General features: G+C 43.5%; 1 long non-coding RNA gene across 1 annotated transcript in view; it reads left to right on the plus strand.

Moving 5' to 3' along the window:
* The window catches only part of LOC143840750 (uncharacterized), a 226563-nt gene that overhangs the window by 61272 nt on the left and 139590 nt on the right, over positions 1–25701 (plus strand). The gene's annotated exons all lie outside the window — the stretch shown is intronic.

Below are 25701 nucleotides of genomic sequence, written 5' to 3' on the forward strand. Positions count from 1 at the left end.
CCATTTATGTAGTTGTGTTTCCAAAATTGAAATGATATGTTAGGAACCCCCTACAGTCCCATTTTTAAAAAATACCAAATTTTGCATGCAGCATTTGCCATAAATGTTCCACATAATATATTTCTAGTAAGGCCTTGGAGGAGGAGCTGGTCTCATGGCTTAAGTGCCACTCAATGCTTAACACTCACTCAGGGCAGCTGTCCCGCCCTGCGTATCTCCTCCTCCAACTAGCTTGCCTGTCTGTCCAGCAGCCAATCACCTTCCATCCCCCACCCCTGACTACCCCTCCTCCTTCCAGTTCCCTCCGAGGCTTGGAGGCTGCAGATCCTTGCCGCGTGAGAGCTGCCCCTGCCAGTCAGTTCTCTAACAGCTGCCTGCAGCCATTCCAGGTCCTGGGGGAGGCCATTCACAGAGTTCCTCCACCCCACCTCCCCAATCTAGTACCCGTCGTATTCCTGAATGCAACAGGCTTGGCCCCTAGTATGTGCATAATGCAAAAAGTAAACTGCACAAAAACAAACTTGATGTGTTCTGTGTGTTAAGATTCTTTGCGTGAGTTCTCTTGCCACAGTGGTCAAGACCAGGAGTGCAGAAGCACATTAGTCAGGTAAAGAGGAGGAAGACACAAATAATATAAAGGGCTGTGTATGCTCCCAGTTTCAGAATTAATTTTAGGAATTTTTACAGGGAAACCACCATGCTACAACAGTAGAAAGTTGACTGTATCTGTATGAAAATTTCCCTTGTTGGCTCACAACAAAGCATCACAACAACATCTGCCCTTACTGGAAACCCCAGTGAGAAATAATAAATAAAAAAGGATTAATTTGCTGGGGTTCTGTTGCTTGCTGGGGTAGATAAATAACTGAATGATCCAGACAAATGCATCCTGTTTTATGTAGGAATGGGATGGGAAGAGAACACTGACCCTCTGGAATCTAGTTAGGAACTATACTTTCTAGAAATAAAATTGCATTTCCAGAATGACGAAGATGCTGCCTTTCTGGCAACCTCTAGGCCAAAAACTGCAAGACCACCGCTGTGAGAAGATTGTGACAATTTCCATACAAGGAATCTGTTCCTGGATAGCCTTTGAATGTTGGTGGGCTTTAGAGACCCCTGTTGCCTGCATCCCGAGGCTGTCCAGTAGCTGAGCTGAGTTTTGGCCATTTTAACGTGATTTCAGGAATTGCTAAAACTGGATTTACATTCCTAAATCACGCATCCCAATGGTGAGCAACCATGGAGCACCAGGGGTAAGCCCATGTGGAAGGAGAAATGTGCGATAGTCTCAGAAGATTTGTTCCACCCTTGCACCTCTCCTCTCCATTTTCTGCTCTTAGTAATATGTTTTTAAATGGTGCAGTCCATGTTGCAGTGCAACCACAAACCTACATTGTCAAAGGTGAAATAAAATCTTTCAAGTGTCCACAGTCTTTTTGGGATCAGGCAGGGTAAAAACAGCCCCTTTTCTGTTTTCTGGAGGTGGGGAATGAGCTGCGAAAGGGGGGGGGGGGAATCCTTTTCCTGATCATACAGCGGTCTGAGCACCTTGTTTTTAAGCCAACCATTTACACAAAATGACTTTTTTGGCTCTAGGGAACATGTTCAGCATATCAGAAATCTATCTAGTCAGAAATAAAGTCCCAAAGAACAGGGATCCCAAAAGGGGGGGGGATGCTATATCATTCTGCCATTTCTCCATAGCAATGCGGCAATGTTGATTTTAATAAAAATCTAACTGTGTTGTAGCAATACCACATAGCATCATGGAAGTGCCTTTAAAAAAATTAATTTTGGGTCTCGGGGGGGGGGGGGGAGAAAATTTCAGTCCGCGAGAGAACTGCTGTGCTGTGATTGGTCGCTTGCTGAAATTTACAAGCCAAGGAGCGGAGGGGAGAAGTTCATTTTGCTTTCCCTTGAAGCCATATCAGGAGGCAAAAAGCCGTGATGGGGCAAAGGGAAAACAAGGGAGGGGTCCCCCGTGAGGAGGGCTGCTAACATGAAATTTACCATTCCACATTTGCAAGCAGGAAGCCACTTGCATTTTACCTCTCCATGCGGAAATGGTCTGTGTTTTTGCCTACTTCCCCCTACCTTCGAGTCCTTGGGGTGGGTAACGTGTTTTTTAAAGGAATTTTCACTTCAAGGAATTGCTTTTCTGCTTCTGTGGAAAAGCAGAAGAATGACCAAATAGGGGGAAAGTTAATGAAAACAACAACAACAACAAAACCCTTTCCTGTGTCTGGGACTTTGAGACACAAGGAAGATTCTAGAGCAGTCAGTGGCCTTGTTACAACTTCCGCCTTCTCAGTGGAGTTAATCTCAGGTGCAGGCCAGAAGGTTTTTTTTGTTTTTGTTTTTGGAGAGGGGGTAGTTACTGTAATTTTCTTTACTAGAAGTGGAAGGTTGGTGAACTGAACAAGGATTTTGTCAGAGAAGCTCTAAAGACTTGTTAATTTCGGTGGGCTTCTTTGAAGTAGTATCTGAAGAAGGAAGCCATTTGTCAATATGATTCCGACCTTGGTTCTTAAGTGTTTACCTGCTCAGAGCCCGGTGTGTTTTCTATTCTGCACTGCCTTGGCTATGCTAAGCTCAGATAAGACTCATAAAATGTAAATATCAGCCTCTTTGCTGCCTCCATTTGCCCCAGGGACACTGCAGGGAAAAGAGAAGGGTTTATCCCTTCTTGGTCCACACACTTGGTTTCAAAACTGTCACCTCCCCACACTGTGATTCACATTTTAAGGGAGAAAATACATGTGTGTAAAAGACACATACCTTCTTTTAAAATGGCCTTCCATTGCAGTAGTCTGTTGTAGTTTAACAAAATAGAAACTTAATAGTGTGCTTAAAATATCCCTAGGTTTAGTCTCCTTACCCCCAAAGTAAGAAGGAATAGGGAGGATGAGTGTTTTCTAAAATGCTACATATATGTGTCTCTCCGACTGTTTCTGCAGCCATGAAAAATGTTGCAGTGGTCTCCCTAAAGTTCTGCAGAATAACAAACCTTTCACACAAAAATCAGGCTCTTAGCTGGTCCCAATGTTTTCCTTGTTCGCTGCACAGTTTGAGAATCCTTGGAAAATGTGATTTTTCCCCGTGGGTGGGGGTGGGGTGGGGTGGGGTGGATACACAGTTATCCAATGAGGAAACTCTGGATTCATTCTGCTTCCTCCTCCATTCCTGCCTCAAGTGATGACATACCAACTGCAACCAATAATCTGCCTTTCCTCTTGCCCCTCCCTTTCCTCTCTGTTTTTTTCTTCTTCAAATTTTGAACATGATCACATTACAACATAAATTTTCTGTAACAATAGCACTCACTTTCTGGGGATGCTCCAGAAAGTTAAAAGTAAAAAATGAGGACTCCACATCCCCCCTTCTCCCCCACCTCCACCTCTAGCAACTAAATACACTTTATGATTTATGGTACCATGGGCCATTTCATAACTTTTGTGTAGAAAAACAGTTGTGTAATGGCAGCCAATATGTTTCGTTTTTGTGCATGCATGGTGCTTGAGCATACATCAAAACAAGAATGTCCCCTTGCTTGGATGATTCAAGTATTATAGGAATTGGGGAGAGGGTGCGATTTCACTTAAACAAAAATATTGATTGCATTGGTGGGGGGAGGTATGTTGGGAGGCAAGACTGCCCACTCCCCAAGAAAATGCAAAACACTTGTCACAATTGAACTCCTGGAACTCAAAAGTTGAGCTATAAAACAATATACAATTTAAACAATTATTTATTAAAGTGCACCAATATTAGGTTAAAAACAAAGTTTTTTTCTGACACACATGAGATGCACTCTCTGTGCAGAGTATAACAGTAGCTGAGAGTGGTGTTCTTAGATATCACATATCTTAAAAGGTGGTGTTCCAAAAAGAAATATTATACCAGTATATGTTGGGGCTACACCTAACAGATTTCCCTTCACCACACAGCTATACTTCATAATTGGTCTTAGATAAGAGTGCATTATTCAATAATATTGACCACTGAGGAAGACCCAGTAGAGTCGAAACGCGTTTGGTCTATTCATGTGCAGTTAGATCTCTATAGTTTTTTTTTAATATGGGTTTTATTTTGTTTTTAACCTCATATTGGTGCACTTTAATAAATAATTGTTTATATTTTATATTGTTTCATAACTCAACTTTTGAATTCCTGACTTTGTGAAGGTTGGATTTTTGTCCCCTTTTTGGTTTTGTATTACAATTGAACTCCTGACTAGTGACAGGAGAAAACCACAGATGCAGAATGCCAGGCACAAATCTGGAGTCTATATTAGAATCCTATGTGGTGAAAAGTTCAGGAGTGGAATAGGCTGCCTAAGGAGGTGGTGAGCTCCCCCTCACTGGCAAAGTCTTCAAGCAAAGGTTGGATACACACTTTTCTTGGATGCTTTGGGCTGATCCTGCGTTGAGCAGGGGATTGGACTAGATGGCCTGTATGGCCCCTTACAACTCTATGATTCTATGATTCTATAAAAATGTGCTGGCAAATCATTATAACTGTGGAATCAGTCCCAGTATTTTGTTGGATCACAGCCAAACTCTTTACTGATTCTAAAATGGCCCAAGACATTGGCCCAATCAGTTTTTATATATTTCTTTCCTCGGCATACAAATCATAATGTTATTGAAGCTGAGAAAATATCCAGTCCAGGGGAAAGAAGTTAGCATAAAACCAATCCTAAGTGTTCTTGCTCGCTTGAGTATCCACAGACTATGAATATTTGATCTCTTAATTGTAGCAGTGCCCTGAATGACAGGTTAAAATCTCTGATTTTATTAAGTTTCATCTTAATAATTTAATTAAGTAAAAAACGAGATAAGAGGTTTAGTAGCACGCCTTATGAAATTAATGAGTGGCGTTCCAGAGGATGAACTGTATATTACCAGTGAGAAGTGCGCATACAACCCTAATTAATATCATCTAGCTTTGGTATGAGTGCATCTGATAATCCTACTGTGTGCAGTACTTACATCTGCTTTACAAAGAGCAATCAGAAAGCTTGAAATAATGAAAGCATAGTTCATAGCTGTCAGCCAAGAAAAAAATAATTGTTTTTAATAAGCAATTCCGAGATTAAAGAAATATAAGGCTCCTGAAGTTTTGAAGTCATTTTTATTTTTTAATTAGAGGTTGACTTAGTTCGGCGTTCTTGCATGGAGCCTCACAGGCCCATCCTCAAAGCATTTCTCCCTCTCCATGCACAAGGCAATAAAGCCAGTAGACTCAGGCAGAAGTGAGAAGGTTTTGATGATCTGATCAGTACGATCAATGGTAGGTCAGAACTACAACAACTCAGGGTTTGGGAAGACTTCTTTCTTTCTTTCTTTCTTTCTTTCTTTCTTTCTTTCTTTCTTTCTTTCTTTCTTTCTTTCTTTCTTTCTTTCTTTCTTTCTTTCTTTCTTTCAGTAAGCTAAACACAGTGATATAGACCACAGGCCCCAATAATTTATCAAAGTATCTGTGAATCATTTATTCTATTGCCTGCAAAGGAAAACCATCTTGAATAATTTAGTGGTCCATAGTATGCAGAAAGCCAAGAGAGTGAGGCCCTTCCAGAAGGCAGGTGCCTCAGTATAGAAGAAACATGTTTAGGCAGCTGGGGATTTTGCCCATTTGCAATTCCTGAAGATCTTGCTCAGATGATCCTTATGATCCTTAGCACAGTCTTTCTGGATGGTCAAAGTTGACCCCTTTTCCCTGTTTCACCAGTGGAAAAGCTGGTTGGATCCAATCCAATATTGGTCTTTGAAAAATTAATAATAATCACTAACTAAAAAAAAATTAAAACCACCAACAGAAAGTGGATCCTAAACCTTGGACCAAAGAGCAACAATGGGTCATAAGGTAAGAATCAATGAAAAGCCCATTCTAAAGGCAAGGGACCACTACTGAAAAAAATAATTCCCTCAACTCTCCACATGTGTGCTGAGGAAGCAGAGGAGCAAAAAAGTGCTCCTACCTTCCCCTACACACTTGATCCATGTTCCTCACCTAGGAACTCTAACGCAGGAAGGCCATTTGCAACTACTAGTGAATAGCCCACAATATGTAAAATCCAATATGTGTACTACCAGATTACATGTTAGATTTCCAGATAAAATCCAGACATCAACTGCATAGTTATGATTCACTTCCCAAATCCTTTACCCGCATAGATTAGGCAAGTGGCAACCAGAAATGGGGCATTGTCTACTGTGGCCCACTTCTTTTTCCTCATAAATTAAAAACTACAAAATAGATTCCAAATCTGTTTCCTTATGCATCTCTTCCAAAAGGACTATCCAGCAGTCAAGTGTTCTCTTAAAGGAAGAGTTTTTTGTTTTTATTTGTTTGTCCTTCAATTTCTATACCGATCCCTCAAGCTAACCAACTTGGGGTAGTTTCTTTTACAAGTCCCCCCCCCTTCTCATATTTGCTGATAATACAATATGTGCAAAAGATGAGCATTTAACATATTGTCATAACTTGATAATTTATTTTTCCCCTTGTGTCTTTATTGTCATATGCTTCTATTGGGGCCATAAATGGAGATACGTGGGACTGAATAAGTTCCAACATGAACACCATATTCTCAATAGTCCATGTCTAATTATATGACTTTTCCTTGCATTGCAGTCATTTTTACTGATTCCTTTATTTATAAGAGATTATGTAAGATTTTGTCTAGGTCTGTTGATTCACGTTTTAGAATTCTTTGTTTGGATTTTTAACCCAGCCCACAATCCAGACCAGACCTGCCACTTGGTAGTAAATTTAATTATTGCATTTGTTTTGATTGCTGAAATTCCTTCCAGTTAGGAAATCAACCACTATATCTTGTGGTAACTTATTCTTAAATGCAAACCTTGAATTCACTCTAAGTATCTGATCAATATCAAGAAAATATTCTTGTATATTCATATAATCTTGAAGGAATTCTTGAAAACTCTTCTCCAAGTCCTGCTTACAGAAATCTTTTGATATGTCTCTGAAATGAAGATTGTTCAATTTGAGTTTCCAAATTTTCAGTTGTTGGTTCTGCTTTTTCAATCCGAGTTGGTCCCCCCACCCTATGCAATTAGTCTCTGTTAGAAATCACAACAGTATCATGAAAACATCAAGCTGGATCTAGATGAAATTTTCTGCTCATGCAAGCCATTTCTCCGCCCCCCCCCCCTTGAGCATTTTGTTGAATAACCACAATACTTCAGATGATGCACAACTGCTGTAGAGTTGGCCAGTAAAGAAGTCAGTTCTTGGAAGCAATTAGCCTTGCAGGGCTTTTGGTCTGTGAACTGAGCTTTATCTTCCACTTCAAGGTCTTATTCATCATGTGGCAAGAGCTGTCATGCTTTTTCATAGACTCTGGCGGAGACAGCATTGTTCATAGTGCACTCCACAATCCATTTTCCATCAACTATCTTGTTCTTAATTGTAGTCCGTTTCCCATCCCATTTCTGCAAGTGATTGAGAGCTCCACTGTCTAGCATCACAAGACTCTTTACTTTCCTATAATCTGCTGTTGTCTCAGAAATGGGATGGGAAACTAGCTTCCACGCTCCCAGAGACTGCTGATTAACTAAGCACCTTTCCAAAACACTCCAGAGCAGCATCACCCATGCAAGGCACTTATGTCAATGGAACAGAATATCCATCTCTCCCCCATACAGGAGCCCAGTTATATCCCTGAAATGCTATTCCCAAGGAACAGGAAACCCCCCAAGACAACTCTAGCAATCCAGGAGTTGGTTTCCTACTTGCCATCATATGTAATCACCTCACAGCATAATTGTTACCTGTTCATCATTTAATGGGACCTTCCTATTAACAGATCTCTGTCCACATATATTCTGAAACATGCTCATGTTTTTTTGTAGACACATCATTGTGCATTCAACCTATTAACTGTCCGTTTGAAACATATATATGTGGAGGGGGAGAAGGGAGGAAAGAAGCACCAACAATACGTACTTTTTAAAGAGCCTCAGAAACAGCTTGAACGGAATTGTAGATAATGTATGGCCCCACTATTCGGAAAATTACTGATGTCTTGGTGTTGACTAAAGGAATGTTACTGAAGTGTATTCTAGATCTGGTTGTGCAGAGGATAAAAGAGGAGACATAGATCAGCAGTTCATTGATGGCAGTTGGCTGGGAAATGACTGTAAGCAAGCTCCCTGTGGAATTTGTGAATGGGAATGGACTTGAGGCAAATGCACTCTTAGAGTCACTAGCTGAACAAATTAGAATGGAGAAAAGCTGAAATCTTGGAAAGGTATTCTTTGGTATTTGTCATAACAGAGAGGTCTAACAAATTCTGCTTCCATTGGTGTTTTCTTCAGGTGCAAGGAATCTTCCCTGATGAAAGAGGTTGTTCAGTGAAGAGGAGGAATCCTTCACAGGGAAGTGCCATAGCAAGCAGAATGGATCTTTGGGATCCAATTGCATGTCCTTTCTTCTGGATAGGCAGAAAGAGGACCCAAAAATTGGAGAATGATTATCAGGGACTGTGTTCAGCACAGAGATTGGGATCATGTTTCTCTCCTCATAGGGAGGAGCCATGGCTTAATGGCAGATTATCTGCTTGGAATATAGAAGGTCTTAAGTTGTGTCCCTGGAATGTATCGGGGTGTAGGTGATATGCAAGATGTCTACCAGAGGCTCTGAGGAGTGACTGTCAGTCAAACAATATTGAACTTGATGGATTAAACACATAAAGCATCTTTACCACTAGTGTTACTGTCCCTCTCTTGGGAGTGTCTGATCTCTGCATGTTGGACATTATATTTACAGGTAATCCTATGTGAATATAAGTCCCCTCATGTGGGTTCAAACTATGCTGAATACCAACATATCCTGTGTTGATGGATCCTGCTCAGGCTGGTCTCTAGCACTGTAGGTTTTTCTACAAACAAGCTTTCCACTATACAGATGTCAAGGAAGCTGATTGCAAGCTCATTCTTTTACTATGCATAGCCCCAAACATCAGAAAACACCATTAGTGGTGATTCAAAGTCTTTTGAATTCCTGCAAAGAGTTAAAAGTCAGGTCATATCATGGGCATCATAGAACCGAGGCCTTTTCTGCACTGGTATTTTCCTGTGCTCTCACAGTGCATTTCTGTCAGGTTTCTTCTTTTTCTGAATTTCACACTGCTTTCCAAGTGGATATGCATTGTTTTTTCCCCTCCCTTTTGCATTTATTTTCCAACCTTCAGCATTTAGTTTTCATTTTGTCCACTGTTTCTCTAGGTTTTTTAAGAGTGTTTTTTCAGTGATTTTCCTCATTTCTTTGTCCCCAACCTTAAGATAATTCAAAAGCATAAAGGTTCAATTGGAGTTTTTATCTCTGCCATTTCTCCACCACTGGGAAGCCACTCCTCCACTGCCGACTCAGGGGGCCATTCCGCACAAGGACCAATGTTGCCAATTGCTTTCACAAACTGGAAATGCTATTTTAAATAGTGGAATCTCAGTGTTCCGCATACCTTCATTTGTAGTGGAATCCAATAGCGTTTCATTCGTTCCCCACAGGTTTCCAGTCTCGCAGGAATAGTTAGAAAGGAAGCGATTTTTTTCTGTGCTTGTTCCCGCCCCTGGCCGTCAATCAAACGGAATAGCCAATGGGTGGTTGTTATCATGCTCCCAAAAAGCCCCTTTCCCTTTAAGCACAGTTTTTTTAAAATTAAAAAACACACACGTTGCAACGAATATGCGTTGATTCATTGCAATGGAGAGACCCATCTAGCTGGCGTGTGAGCTGGCGATTCATCATTACCACACTCCCCCGAGTGGAAAAAAAATCCCCCCCCTGCACGGGTGCGATTTTTGGGCAAAATTAAAGGGAACTGGTGAACAGGGGGCTGTGTTGTGCTTGGGGACTTAGGGGAGCTTTAAAGCACTTCTCTGGAGGGACTGTAGCCGGAGAAGCCTCGCTGGGTGAATGAAGCCTCGCTGGTTCGTTGCTTTCCCCGCTCCGAAGGAAAAAAAATGGCGATTGCTTTGCCGGAAGTTCGGAGGAGAGAGCCAGGGGGAGGGACTTTGTTGCAACCGCTACATTGAGAATGCACATGTCTTTTTCGCAAGTGTTGCAGATTGTTGGCAAGAGTGTAGCGATTTTCTGAGGGTGAATCCACTTTTCCCGATTCCCCGGAAATCGCTACAACGATGCGATTTTGGCGCTAGTGTTGCAGGAGTGTTGCAGATTGCTAACGACGTCATGCGGAACGTAGTTTTAGTGGAGAAAACAAAACGTAAGACTAGTGCTATATTAAAGTCGTGCGGAATGGCCCTGAGATTGGTCCTGCCACTCCGTATCTTCTGCCCTTCTCCTCCCCCTCATTAGAGTACCATCTCCCCTAGTGTTCCATTTTTACAAGTCTTAAATGTTTTAAAACAAATTTTTTTTGCTAGTAAGTAACAGGCACAGATCCTCAAGTAAATGAGGACTCAGTGGGTGTGGGAGCGTGGGTTTATGGTTGTGTGCATGCACAAAGGCAGAATGCTACAGCAAGCACTTAGTTGATGGGAGTGGCTGCCAGCATGGAACTCCACACTGAAGCCTCTGGACCCGTATTCCCCTCCCTCCTTTCTAAGTGCCTGTGTGGGCATGAGTTGTTGGAGGGAATGCTGGTGTCGAGCTTACCTCTGTGGCAAAGAGCCTGGACCTGGCATCATCAACATCAGATGGGAGGCTCCCTCCTGCACTATTAGGAGTGGGGTACATTAACGGTGCACTGCTAGGTCAATAGACTTTTCCTGAGTTTGTATAAAAAAGAACTTTAAATGCCTAGCAGTACTGAAGGGGGAGAGGGTGGGAGGAGCACTCAGTTCCCCTGAGATGGCTATCTAACAGTAGATATAGTTGGAAGAATCTCTGCTTACAATTAAAAAAAAACTCCTTGCCTGAAACTGACCAATAAGGAGAGACCAACAACATGGCACAAAAAAGAGGAAAAAACAGTGGTGCAACAATATCCGCTTTTTCTCATTGGTGTGCAGAACACATATTCCATGATTCCCAAGAGAAGATCGTATTTTTAAAAAGATGCAGAGTGCATGCAAGCACAAGAGTCAAATTATAGCAATATTACTTGACTTCTCCAATAATCAAGAGTAAACTGTGAGTGCAGAAAGGGCCCGTAAATACTCTCAAGTCAAAGCCTTATACAAATCCCTACTTCTACATTTTCATACCAAAGTAAATTTTTACAGCTGAGTGATAAAATCCAGGGTTAAAAAAAGGCAAGGTTTATATTGGAAAACACTGACAGATCTTTAACTATAGAGGCACGAATGGTGTTCCTATAATGAGCAGAACTATTGCTTGGAATCGGTGCAGCTATATTCTTCTCTGGGCTTCTACCATCCCAACCCCCCTGGAGTACCATTCGAGACAATGATGAACTACGGTCCCAATTCCCTTATTAGCTGTAAGCCCTAAAAATTATATGTGCAATTAAAAGGCAAAATGCTGATATTACTCATAAGAAGCCCTTTGTACATTAGCAAGGTACAAAAGTCTGCTGACACTTTACAACGGAGATAGTCAGCACGGCGGAAGATTAATAGAGCCTCATAAATTTGCAGGGTGAATATAGGAGATCGGGGCAGAATAAGCATGTTGTGTTAGAGATAAATAAAGGGCACAGCCGTCATGACAAAACATTTAACAAGAACTACAGTCCTTTTCGTTTTGGCAATTTGCTTGGGCTAGCATGATCCTGTTTTATAGAACTACTCTGCAGCCGTTCCGGGGACTGTTGCTGGCCAGATTGCTGTGTTACAGTCGGGAGTAGTATTAGGAACAGGCAGTTTAAAAAGAAAATGACAAGAGGCATCATTCCCGGCATTGTGTTATATGCTACAGATCTGTGAGGGGTGCGTAAGGAGCCTTTGCTGGCCGCATAATTCTGTTTCTCGGGCATCTCTATTTTTGTTTTATCAGCAGCACAATTGTCTAGCCCTTCTGTTTGCATAGAACACATTAAAAAGCATGCAGGTAAAGCTTTATCAGCCTTGACACGGTTAATTTGGTCTTGCCAGATCTTGGAAGCTAAGCAGGGACAATCCTGGTTAGAACTTGGATGGGAGACCACTAAGGGTTGCTTTGAAGAGGCAGGCAGTCAATGGCAAACCACCACTGCTTGTCTCATGCCTTGAAAACCTTCTGGGGTTGCTGTGAGTCAACTGAGACTTGATGGCACTTTCCATCACCCCAAAGCTTGCTGAATCTCGGATATGAAAGGGGGTGCTTGAGAAGGGTCATACTTAGCAGGGTATGGTGAGATCTGTGGCTGGGTGACCCTGCATTACTTTTAAGGCTTCAATACCTAGCACTTGTATAAAAAATGAAACTGATAGAGCTCATATGTAAGATTGCAACAATTTTCTTTCGATTTCCCCTATACCCTCTTCTTCCAAAATGGGACAGACTGGTGCATGAAGAACAGGACTTGGGACAACTTTTCTCAAGGGTATTGGTACTCAGGATTGGTGAGTACTGTCCCATACACACAAGCCCCATCAATAGCAACCGTTGTTAGCGTGTGTGGTTCAGATTAGAATTGTTTTGCTGGAAGGGAGGTTTATCTTCTCCTCTGGTCATTTCCCTGACTTTATATAATGCCTGTATTTTTTACTCTCCAGGGCAAATAATATGCACAAAGAAAAAGAGCGAGAGAGAGGAGGGGGGTAATGAGGTCTGGACCAATACTGACAAGGTTTAATTTTCCCAATTCAGTTGGTGAAGTCCTGGAACTTCCATCAAGCCCAAAGAAACCCACAGGAGATCTGTTTGTGGATCACGAGTCGCTGGTATTTCATTTACTTTAGGGCTGGATTAATATGGTTATGTTCAATTCTGTTTGGTTTCGAGCATAGACAGATAGTTGTCTTCCTTCTCAGCTTCTCTGGATCCTTTCTAGTCGGTTTCAATATGTTTTACACCTGTTTTTATAACATGCACAAGGTAGACAAGAGGTTACCTGCTCTTCATGTGACTTTCATTTCAGTACAAATGAAGTCTGATCAGCCCCTTTGCCTGCTATTGTTCTTAGTCAAATAGTCTTACTGGTCCTTTGTTCCATGAGGACTATTTTTCCCCTTCTTCCACCTCCAAACCTTGCTTGTAGCTGTTTTCCTTTAAGGTCTGTTCTACTTCAGGGACTGTAAAGCCATGGCTTTGTTTGGGGGAATCATATATAAGCTTACCTGGATTTGGTTCCCTTTGGAGGGGGTTTTGCTATGGGAAGATGTACTTTAGTTACAAATATTTAAGTGGGGCACAGGTGGAGACAAAGAGACGCTCCTACAGGGCAGTAGATCCATTACACTACATCAGATCGGCCCCTTATGAACGGGCCATAATGCCCGCATTGGCGGCAGCAGAGCTTCAGGAAAAATCACCGATAACGCTCACTGCCGCTGCCAGCATGGGCGCCTCCTGGCCCAGGGCTATGGAAGGCCCACGTTAAGCAAATGCGGGATCTTCCGTAGCTTCCTGGGGAAGCTTCCTGGCAGGCCGGCGCTGTGCATACATGGGGAACGGCATCCTGCCCCACCGCAACAGCACGGCGGCAGCGCACAATAGCTGCCGTCATGCATAAAAGGCTATCCCGAGAAAGGAAGGACCGTTTACGCACTGGAGCTTTCATGCCTATCATTTAACAAAGGAGTAGTTAAACATCATCCACAGCAGTTTTAAAGAGTAGCATTAATGAATTAATTAGCAGATCTGGCTCAGAGTTGCTCTGAGACTGCAAAAGTTGGGGGAAAGGACACTGGCCTCTGTTACCAGCTGAGCCTCTGGTGCTTGACAAGAGTTGACCATGTGGACCCCAACAGGACAATAGGATGTAGCTTAGAATCACAGAATCATAGAGTTGGAAGGGGCCATACAGGCCATCTAGTCCAACCCCCTGCTCAACGCAGGATCAGCCCAAAGTATCCTAAACCTTCACACATTCCCTTGCATATCTTGTCTTTTTTCTTCGAAAGTTTGTGGGTGGACACTGTTTTTCCTTGCACATGTCAACCGCTACGGGGAACAATTTCCAAAAATCGGTAAATATAATACATCATCATTAAAATTCACAACACAGTGCTATTTTAATATATAAAAGTGGAAACGATGAGTACCAACTTTGATGGCAATTTTTCTATCCAGTTTTGATCATGGGGTCAGAAGTTGACATCTAGAGTGTAAAAGAAACCTAAGAAGGGATGGATGCTATGGAATCCACCCTTCCAGGGCCCCTGCATGACACATTCCTCCCTATGGATCAGGGCCTTAGCCTCTCTCCTCCCCCTGTTATCCTCTTTAAGGACACTTGGAGTGACACCCCTTTCCACTGTGGCTGGCCCCTCCACTCCCAGTCTGGCTGCTCCCGCCACAATTGTACTCTGCTAGGGCCCACCAAAGTTTTAAACTAGCTCTGGTGCTATGGGCTCTTGAAACCTTAAACCACTCCTGAACCTGGGGGTTTTCCTTACTGTGTAACTGCACTGGTTCTAGCCACATACTGTTTCACTCTAATCCTGTCTTCTACATGTCCTTTGGAGCCATTCTTTTCCCTCACATTTCCCCTGTTTTTTTTTTTCAGATTCTTTGGGGACCATTTTTTAAAATCTTTTTTTGGGGTGGAATATTTTTATAAGATAAGAGGGATACAGAAAAGAAAAAAATATATACCATGTCGAACATAAATAAAAGATAGTGCAGATGTCTACCATATTATGCTTTTCAATTTATACGAAAGATCTCTCCCCAGCGTTTTCTTCATTATAAACTCCGCTTCAAGTGCTCCTCATAACTAAGAGACGTTTGTTATTGTGTAACAGCCGTGACAATCAGTAACAGCAGCTTCACTGTTAAATAAAGTGCTAAGGGCTAAGTGGGCGGAGAGTGGCTGTGGCCTGTCTGAGGCAGGGCCCAATCAGGATGCACTCACACAGGCCCTGCCCACCCAGCCAGCCAGGGGCTCTCTGCCGCCATTGTTGGCAATTTGCCCCTGGACGCTCCGCAGGACACATGTAAGTGCCCTGGGGGTGGGGGGAAGGGGGTTTCCCTTCCCCGTTGGGCCGCTCCTCCGATGCTGCTGGCACTGGAGGAGAAGGCTTTCTGTCGCTCCCTGGCCCGTGGAGAACTCTCGCCGCATCGCAGAGAACACTCGGAGAACCTTTGCTGCCAAGGGGCGGCTCCTCTGATGCCGCGGCCGCCGGGGGAAGAGGCTTTTTGTTACCCTTGGCCATTACCCTTGGCATTGGGGGGAGCTTTCCACTCCCTTTAGCCCGCCACGGTGAGAGCACTTTCCGGGCCAAAGGAAGCCTCGCGCGGAACTTTCCACTCCCTTTAGCCCGCTTTGCGGGAGCCGCGGTCACCCTCTCGGGCCCTCCTGCCTACCGCCCCTTTCAAAGCCCATTAAATTTTTTTTTTAAATGGGCTTTGATACTAGTAAAGAATATAAAAGGAAAACTAACTTTACTTGTCCACAAATTTTAGGAAAAAATCTCATCAGTCACTGAATTCTTCCAGTGGCCTTTTACTCTGATCCTTCCTTGCCACTGAATTCAAGCGGTGTTTGTTGGTGTACATAGAACTTCCTGTATTTTTGTTGGTTTTCCCCCTCTTCCAGTCCACCTTCAGCAGACTGGACCATGACTATGGGACAACCCCATCCTGCGCTCTCTTTCCCCCTCTTGCTAATGAGGAATGTGCATCTGTTGTGTCAGCAAATTTTGTGTCAGCAAATTTTTCAAAACAACGACAACCACCTAGTACTGACCGTGATAGTTTTCCATATTCTATAAGAAGAGATGGAAGGGAAAGCAGCATGGTATAGGCCGGTCTTATCAGATCTTGAAAGCTAAGCAGAGTCAGTACTTGGAAGGGAGACCTCCAAGGAAGACTCTGCAGAAAATGTTGATGGAAATCCACCTCTTACCTGGAAAGCACCTTGCCGGAGTGGTTGTAAGTCAGCCGCGACTTGACAGCACTTTACACACACACAAGAATAGACTGGTACGGTCATTGCTCTCCCCGCATAACCACACCAATCAATACCCGTTTCTTTCTCTGCCCTGACCTTTTATTTTTGTCCTGACCGTTTGCTTCCTTCCACTGTCAGAAGTCAGAAGAAAGCTCATTGTTCTTTCCAGCCACGCAGCCTTTAGTCTCTTGCCTTTGTGCTCGGCTTTCTTACTGTGCCCCGATCCCACCTCCCCACCCCCAAAGTCCCCCCCCACGTAGGTAAGTTTTTGATTTTTCAATTTTAAAAAAATGATCACAATATATCTCTACAACACACGTGCTTGCCTTGCTGTCCCAGCCCCCCTTTACTATGTTTATTTTTTGTGGGAATCCCTTTTTAAAGGGTTCTTTTTTTGGGGGGGGGTATTTCTTATCACTTCTTATTCTAGTGCAGACCATGGCAGGGTGGCTGTTATGGCCTGCTTTGTTGTTCTTGGCCTGCTAGAGGCACTCTAAAACGAAATAGTAATGGCCACTGGAAAGGGATTGCCTAGAGAAGAATGCAATTGACTCCTCTGTGCCATTTGTTGACAGAACTTTCAGAAACCAGTTTAGAGCTTTCCTCAGCCAGTCTGTGGCCCCACTGCAGGGGCCTGGCTTGAATCTGGGGCGGCATGGGCCCAGGAGGCCATGTCTGTTACCTTCCTAACAGCTGGAAGAAAGCTCAGCCTCAGTGGTGCCCTGGCACCCTCCTGACCATGCTGCCCCAAAGACTCACTTGGAGGCCCAGCCCTAAAACAGAGTGATGAATATTTCCCAACTCCACGTACGTTTAACAAAACCCTTCAAGTTTGAAGAAACTCTCATTCCTTCTTGCTAATGAATTTCATTAAGAGCTTATATTCATGAAGTATGCCAACCTTACGGATCTTGCCTTTCCACAGGATAGTGGGCTTCAACCAGTTCTAAGGGGATCAGTCATAAACTGCAACTGTCGTATCGCCATCAAACAAAAGCCGTAAGATACCACATACAGAGCATCAATTTAAACATCTCCATGCAGAACCCAAAGGGATCAGGGGGGCCCTAACAGCTGACCATAAGTGGCAATGAATCAGATCCTGACCTGTATTGATTCAGATTCTTGTTAGAAGGGGTGGCAGGGTTTTGTGTCTGACTATTGATCCCCTTGTACATTGCGCACTACATCAGAGGAAAGTCTATGAGGTGTAGAATGTGAGGGCTATGGTTGCCAGCCTCAAGGTGGCAGCTGGAGATTTCCTGGTATACAACGTATCTTTAAGTGACAGAGATCAGTTTGCCCAGAGAAAATGGCCTCTTTGGAAGGTGGAATCTACATTCTTCCCCTCCCCTCCCCAAGCCCTGACCACTTTACAGGCCAACTGTGGCCTATAAGTTCCTTTGCCAACTCTGGGTTGGAAAATACCTGGACACCGGGGGTAGAGCCAAGAGTGAGCAGGAAATGGAGCAGGGCGGGACCTCAATGGAATATAATGCTATGGAGTCTACCCTCCAAAGCAGCCATTTTTGCAAGGGGAAGTGATCTCTTTAGTCTGAAGAGGAGCTGTAAAAATGGAAGATTCCCAGATGCTACCTGGGAACTGGCATCCCTGCCACCTTAGATTCCACCCTCCCATCTCCAGGTATTTCCCAGCATGGACTTGCCAACTGTATCCAGGGATGGCTTTATGTGGTATGGCTTACTAACAATGAAATCCTGACCAGCAATTTGAAACCATGCACCCTCACAGAGGGCTTGTCTGGTTTATACCAAGTGGTGTATCTACACTGACTGGTAAAAGGATCCAAAAGAAAGATCATTTAGTTGGGGTTTCATCTTTTCCAGGTGTTAATATGTACTTCGCCTTCACTAGAGGATCGGAAAACAGAGTGAGCCCTTTCTACTTTGACTTCCATTATACTGAGTCCTACTTGTTCTCTATGAGCCTCTTGTGGTGCAGAGTGGTAAGGCAGCCGTCTGAAAGCTTTGCCCATGAGGCTGGGAGTTCAATACCAGCAGCCGGCTCAAGGTTGACTCAGCCTTCCATCCTTCCGAGGTCGGTAAAATGAGTACCCAGCTTGCTGGGGGGTAAACGGTAATGACTGGGGAAGGCACTGGCAAACTCCCCCGTATTGAGTCTGCCATGAAAACGCTAGAGGGCGTCACCCCAAGGGTCAGACATGACCCGGTGCTTGCACAAGGGATATCTTTACCTTTACCTTTACTTGTTCTCTAAAAATCAAGTTCATGAATTGTAGCTAATTATTATCATTGGCTTTAGGTCTTCATAGCAATTTTAAGACTACAGAATGTTATCTTACAAAAGGGGTTAAGAGCAGTAATATTTATAAAGTGCGTTAAAAAATAACCCACTTGAAAACACATTTTGTTCTCTAATTCCAGAAGAAACCAGCTTGGTTAAAAACCTTTTCCTGAACTTACCATTATTTGTCAACAGTAAGCATTCTTTTAAAAGCCTTTTTAAATTTATGAACTAAATAATGTACCCTTACTTGGGGAATTGGCACACTGTAGACTTATTGCAAGTGACATTAAAGAAGAACTATAACCATTTACATTTTTAAATAAGGCTGTTATGCTAAACATAATCAGAGCATGTGTTGATCTAGTTGTTCTAAATAATGTCGGCGGAAAAAACAACCTCCCTCAACTAAAAATAACATGGCATTTCGTTTGGAAGAGACACGAGTGCTTTCTTCCCAAAGAATGAAAAATGCCAAAACTTAAAAGTCCCTTGTTGCCTCTGTTCTTCCAAATCTGCTCCACATTTACAGTTCAGTTCTATAGTCCCTGTTTTAAGTCAACTTCCCCTAAACATCCATTGAGCCATATGGGACAGTGACTATATGCATCTAGGTTTCAAAGATCTTCAACATCCTGTAACTACTGAATCAACACAGATCAGCTTTGGTAGTAAACATGTACATAGGAACCTGGGCTGGTTCTTCTCTGAGGAAATGTCAAAACGTAGGAGTAGCGATGTCATATCCACCAACTAGTCGGTGCTACAAGGAGGCCCACCAGCAAAGTCCACAGAGACAGAATCCTATGGAATCAGACCATGATCAGGCACTGCATTTGACTGTCATGGTTAACAGCCCCAAACAGATTCCTCCCCCCCCCCCTCTAAATCTGTCCAATCATCTTTTCAATTCATCAAGATCTTATCATGTGACAGGAGGCTCCATCAGTCAAGCACCTATTGACGAAGACGGTGCTTCCTTTTATCTGTTCTGACTTGGCTGCCAGCCAGTCTCATAGGATAACTACAAGTTCCAATATTGTGGAAGGGGGAGAAAAATCAATCCACTTTCTCTACACTTTGAAACAGTACCGTATAAAGCATGACACTATTTTTAAATAGGGATACTTAACACCTACCAGGTTTTCTGCTCACTGGTTGCCAGCAAAGAACCATGTCTTCATTAAACAGTTCACCTGTTCATAAATCACGGTGGATTACTTTATGGATATTCAGAAAGCACAATATGATGCAGGTGGCAACATTTCATGCACAAATATTCTCGTACAATCTGACAGAAGCCCTCCCTGTGTAGACCTTCCTGTGCTATGCACAACTTACATCCAATTGTCTAAATAGTGAGCAAGACCAGTTAGTAATTTATTTATAGACTTAGTAGGCTTTTTTTTTTAGAATAGTCTTACTGTTTGGTGTTCATTTTGGGCTCATTCCACACACATATGGATAATGCAGTACTTCTAAAGTGCATTGAAAGTGCATCATCTAACGTTGGATTTTGCAGTACTTCTAAAGTGCATTGAAAGTGCATTATCTAACATTGGATTATGCAGTATTTCTAAAGTGCATTATCTAATGTAGGATTATCCATTGAACGAACAGTATCTTAACATGTGCAGAATGAGCCTTAGTCTGTGTTGCCAATGTTGCTATGCACAAGCACATTTTCAACCAGCCTTAGCTTTTCCTTTTATTTAACTACCAGACCCGACTATCCATGATCCTGGAGAAGTGATTTTATCCTACTACGTAGAAGGAAAAACAGAAGGGAATGGAACTCTACCCCCATGCCTACTGCTCAGCTGCAAAGCCTTTTTGGCAGCTGCCGAGATGGTGAGGTGAGAAGATCAGCTCATGAGAGAGTGTGGCTTTTTAAAAAATCCTGTTTAATTAAAATTAAATTACAAGGGTAGTACTTGAACAACACAACCATGAACTCGAGTGCTTTCGGCCTCAGAATTTCAGTTGCAGTATTGTACACTGAAGTTGGTTTTACTTGGTAGTGATGATAGGTAAAAGGTTTCAGGATCTATTCCATTATTAATAATTGATCATATTGATAGCTGAAGTTAACGGATTCTTTTCCCAGGGTAAGGAGTATAGGATTTGTCTGGAATAGAATTCAGACTTCCCCTTCTAAGAACTCAGTTCTTCTATTGAAAAACCTGTCTACAGTAAACAGAAAAGAGAGAATCCAATCTTTCACTAAATTATTATTATAACTCATTAGGACACGATCCCCCCAAGTTAACCTTTATGCATCCTAATGTTATGTGTGTTTACTCAGAAGTAAGCATCACTTTCTTCAGTGGGGACAATGGGGTCAAGTAGCACCTTCAACAAAGTTTTATTTGGGGTTTCTCCGGGGAGAAAAGTGATAATCTGTCCCATTCACAGAGGCAAGGCCTCACCTATTGTCACCAGCATGGCAGTTAAGAGTGGCAACCTTTCATTTGGAAAACCGGGTTTGATTTCCCACTCTTACTCAAGCACCATTTGGGTGACCCTGGGCCACTCACAGCTCTCTTAAAGCTGTTCTCACAAAGTTGTTCTCCTAGAATTCTCTCAGATCCAAGTACCTCACAGGGTGTCTGTTGTGGGAAGAGGAAGGGAAGACAATTGTAACCCACTTAGGGACACATGAGGCCTGCTGGATGACCTTGGGCCAATCATGGTTCTCTCAGAGCTCTCTCAGTCTTCACAGGGTGTCTGTTGTGAGGAGAGGAAAGGAAAAGGATTCCTTCAGGTAGTGAAAAATGTGGAATTAAAAACTAGCTCTTCTTTTTCTTCTCATAGCCATCGAATCTTATGCTTGCCTATACAAGCTTGCCCCTAGTTGTGATCTAAATAATAGACTCTTAGGTGTGTCAATAATACTATGGTGACAGAAAAGAACATGGCTGAGCCATTTTGCTAAAATAAAATCTCAGTTATTTATATTGAGGCTGATCCATGAACAGTCGGACTTCCTCCTTGATATATGGAGGGGAAAGGCCCGCTAGGGTGTGAAACGCTACAAGTTGTGTTATGTTGGAGACAGGGTTTTTCAAGTCCAGCCTGCAACCCTTCTTTCCCATTAGGCTATTATTTTTTTGGCTCTGTTCAGGGGTGGTGCAAGCAAGTTTCATCTTCCTAACAGCTCCTTGGCAATTGAGGAGCTCTCTATAGCAAATTTTCCATCCATTTGAAATCCCAGAGGGGGTCGGAATGAATGTTTTCCTTGCCATTACTTTAAAAAATAAGAAGGGCTGGAGTTTAAGAACCGACACTTTTTTGCAGATTACACAGCAAAATGTTACCACGCCAACTTCTCCAGAAGATTCTGGCTCCGCTTTTTTCCTTGTTGTCCTCCAGGATGGTCTTCATTTGTTAAACAGTCCCCTGCTGCATTTGCAAGTCACATCGCTCAGTCTTTGCCCTTTGTTTTGGGTGGGGTGGTCATTTTAACTTTCACGTACACAGATTACTTACTCTCAGCTGCCCACTCCCATATGGCTGGTGAAAAATACAATTGCCTTCCTCAGACCCACTTAGTCTGTTTCTCCCTTCCCTTGAACAGAAGCCCACAAGGGACAAACTGAGGGCAAAATTAGAGCCATCGCTCTCCCACATTAGAAACAGAAATATTTTCTCCTGATTGTCTCCTGTATAATGCCACAACGACATTTGGAATGATGAGGGATTGCAATAGTCTGGGGTCATGCAAATGGCTGTATCGTTGTTTCAAAGTCTGGAAGATAAAATAATGATGCTTGCTATGACGGGTTGAAAGGTATGGATGTCTCTCCATGCAATGTTGCAAAGGACCTCCAAGAATACAGCTACCTGGTGGCAGCAACATCTGATACAGCTACCTGGCGGCAACAACCACTGCTCACCCCTAGTAATTCCTGGGGAATGTGGCACCTTTAAGGTCAGCCAAGTTTTGTCCAGGGTATAAGCTTTCCAGTGTGTGAGCACTTCATCACGAACTTTGTCCTGCTTCTTCAGACCAACACGGCCACCCACCTTAATCTATCTTCATGTTGAATGAGTCAGCCGTGAATTTCGTTCTGGCGTATATCAATTAGCACAGTGAAGCAGCCATGGGGAAATCCTGCCACCCACTCTGATTGTTGCCAGATTATTAATTACAAATGTCATCCAGAAACGTATCCAAAAAGTTCCTAAGAACTTGGCCCTTGGCTGGTTCATAATATTTCTAGGGCTGCTCATCCTTACATTGCCGCTTCGGACTGGCAGTAGTACTTTGCCTAAGAGCCTGCCAAATCCCCCCATTTTCAGCCGCGGACACTGAGGGCCTTTCCGCACAAGGACCAATGTTGCCAATTGGTCCCACAAAGCGGAAATGCTATTTTTAAAAGTGCAATCTCGGCGTTACGCATACCTGCTTTTTTTGGTGGAATTCAGTAGCGTTTCATTCGTTTCCCACAGGTTTCCGGTCTCGCAAAATTCGCTGGACAGGAAGCAATTTTTTCTCTGCTTTGTCCCACCCCTGGCCGTCAATCAAATGTACAGCCAATGGGCAGTTGTTATCATGCCCCGGGAAAGCCCCTTTCCCTTTAAGAACAGGTTAAAAAAAAACACGTTGCAACGATTATGCCTTGATTAGTTGCAACGAAGAGACCCATCTAGCTGGCAGCTGTGTGTGAGCTGGCAATTCGTCATTACCATGCTCCCCCGAGTGAAAAGAAAAATCCCTCCCCCTGAACGGGAGCGATTTTCGGCCGAAAATAAAGAGAACTTGCAAACGGGGCTGTGTTGTGCTTGGGGACTTAGTGGAGCTTTAAAGCACTTCTGTGGAGGGACTGTAGCTGGAGAAGCCTTGCTGGGTGAATCAAGCTTTGCTGGTTCGTTGCTCTCCGCTCGCTCTGAGAAAAAAAAATGGCGATCGCTTGGCCGGAAGTTCGGAGGAGAGAGGCAGAGGGAGGGACTTTGTTGGAACCGCAACAATGGGAACGCACAGGTCTTTTTTGCTAGTGTTGCAGATTGTTTGCAAGAGTGTAGCGCTTTTCGGAGGGTGAATCCACTTTTCCCGATTTCCCTTTAAGCACTACAATGAATCTTTTTTTGCGGGACTGTTTCAGGAGTGTGGCAGATTGTGTGCGACGTCTTGCGGAACTGCAAATTAGTAGCGTTTACAATTTGCAAGCCTTCTGCTACATTAAAGTTATGCAGAATGGCCCTGAGTATCCCAATGCTGTGGACATCAATCACTGAAACTAATGCTGGGGCCAGTAGAGTGGCCCTCCTGCCAATATCTAGCAAAATTGACCTTAGTTTGTTTTTTTTCCCTGCAGGTCACTAACCAGCACAGAACTATCTATATCCAAGACCATGTTGTGCTGCCTTGTGAAGTCTATAGCAGTTACGAAAAAGCCTACATAATAGCCTGTCCTTTCTCATTAACAAGTGTTAATGAAAACACTTAATGAGAACACTTACAGTTTTTTGGAATAAAACATGGACCCACAATATATTTTTTTTGTAAAATGCATCTCTGCAATTTGTTATCTTGCTGGAGAAGAGAACTGGAGGGGGGGGGCTGATAACAAATGTCAGAAATATATGTTATTAAAATAAATTTCCAGCACAACTGCACGGAACAGGCAATTAAAAAAGAATTCTAGGTTTAAAGCCGTCCAAATATATGTCTAAAGTATGAAAATAATAGTGGGTAGTGTTTGGTGTAGACCCAGTCTGGTGTAGTGGTTAGGAGTGCGGACTTCTAATCCGGCATGCTGGGTTTGATTCTGCGCTCCCCCACATGCAGCCAGCTGGGTGACCTTGGGCTCTTTGAGCCTCCTTCAGGTAGAGAAAAGAGGCATATAAGAACCAACTCTTCTTTTTTGTTTCTTAAATCACACACATAAACATACACACATATGTCATTAAAAACACCAGCAGAGAATAGTACCCCAGAACGATTTTCATTATACGTGTATGTATTTTTAGTACAGTTTTCAGAGGAACACACTGAAAAATTTAACCCATCTTTTTGGAAAAGCCTAAAGAGGTTCAGGATCCCAGCACATACATGGTTTTGCATTTTGCAAGGGCTTAAAAAAATCACGGGAGCTTTGAGTTCCCTAAACTATGGCTCTGTTTGCAGGATACTGGGATAGATTTCCCCTCCATGGTCTCTTCTAATCTTTACAGCAGTAGCGGTGAAGACAACTGACACCCCGGCTGTAACAGCCTTAGGACTGTGAGAATCAAAAGCCTATTTGGTCATGATGGATCTTTCATTCAATAACTTAAAAGTGTCCACCAAGCACTAAATCCAGGCCTCTCAACAGCAGGTTTCCCAAAGGAGGCACTGGCAATTTCTAGGTGAGCTACCAATTGCTCCGGGAAAGGTCAGTCCCGGTGCTATTAGGCCCTTCCCCTGAGAGCTAAACCCAAGACGGAGGTGTCATTCACCCGCTCTTCCCTGAAGGGCATCAGCAAACAAGACAACCTCTTGGAGGAAACTTCCTTACAGGGCTCGGGGCTCTGTTTGATCAAGCAGGGGTCAATACGCTCAGTTCAAATAAGGCAGTGGCCATGCCAAAATGAATTACCCACACAACATGCTGCACTCTGGTGTCTCCGGATGGAACTATACTTGCTCTTGGTGTTGTGTTGTGAGTTAGGGGTGGGCTTCTTTTGGCCCTGCTGTTTAGACTGTAGCCTTGGGAAGAAGGAGAGTAGCTCTGCCTCTGTGCCATTTCCCAGACTGAAAATGATCCATGTAGGCTTCTTTTAGAAAGGATGGGAAAAAGGACAGGCACAGTATTTCTTCCTACCCATCAGTATACCTCCAGGTGGGGCAACTGCCAGGGTCCAAGCTTCTGCTGAGATCCACTGCCACTAACCATGACCCTCCCCACATCCCCTTCCCCTGCCAGATGGCTTGCAGGCACTTCTCCCCCCCCCCCCCCGGAGCTCTCTGAGAGCCAGCTTGGTGTAGTGATTAAGACCGGCGGCTTCTAATCTGGCAAGATGGGTTTGATTCCCTGCTCCTCCTCCACATGCAGCCAGCTGGGTGACCTTGGGCTCACCATAGCACTGATAAAGCTGTTCTGACCGAGCAGTGATATCAGGGCTCTCTCAACCTCACCCACCCCACAGGGTATCTGTTGTGGGGAGAGAAAAAGGAAGGCGAATGTAAGCCGCTTTGAGACTCCTTCTGGTAGAGAAAAGCAGCATTTAAGAACCAACTCTTCTTCTTCAGCCAGAAGCACTTCCTGGCATTGTCAGGTACAGACCTATGGGTGATGCAGCCATTTGTGTGTGCAGGCAGTGAGAGGGCTTGTGAGAGGGTGGAGGAAAGATGTGCAGGCATCTGAGCCAATGGGATGAAAGTGGGGGCTGGAACCAGCCCTGTTCCCACCTCCCAACACAGATAAAACGAGCCAGTCTTAATTGAGTGGGGAAAATTAAA

The sequence above is a fragment of the Paroedura picta genome, chromosome 6 (assembly GCF_049243985.1).
Source record: "Paroedura picta isolate Pp20150507F chromosome 6, Ppicta_v3.0, whole genome shotgun sequence".
NCBI lineage: Eukaryota > Metazoa > Chordata > Lepidosauria > Squamata > Gekkonidae > Paroedura > Paroedura picta.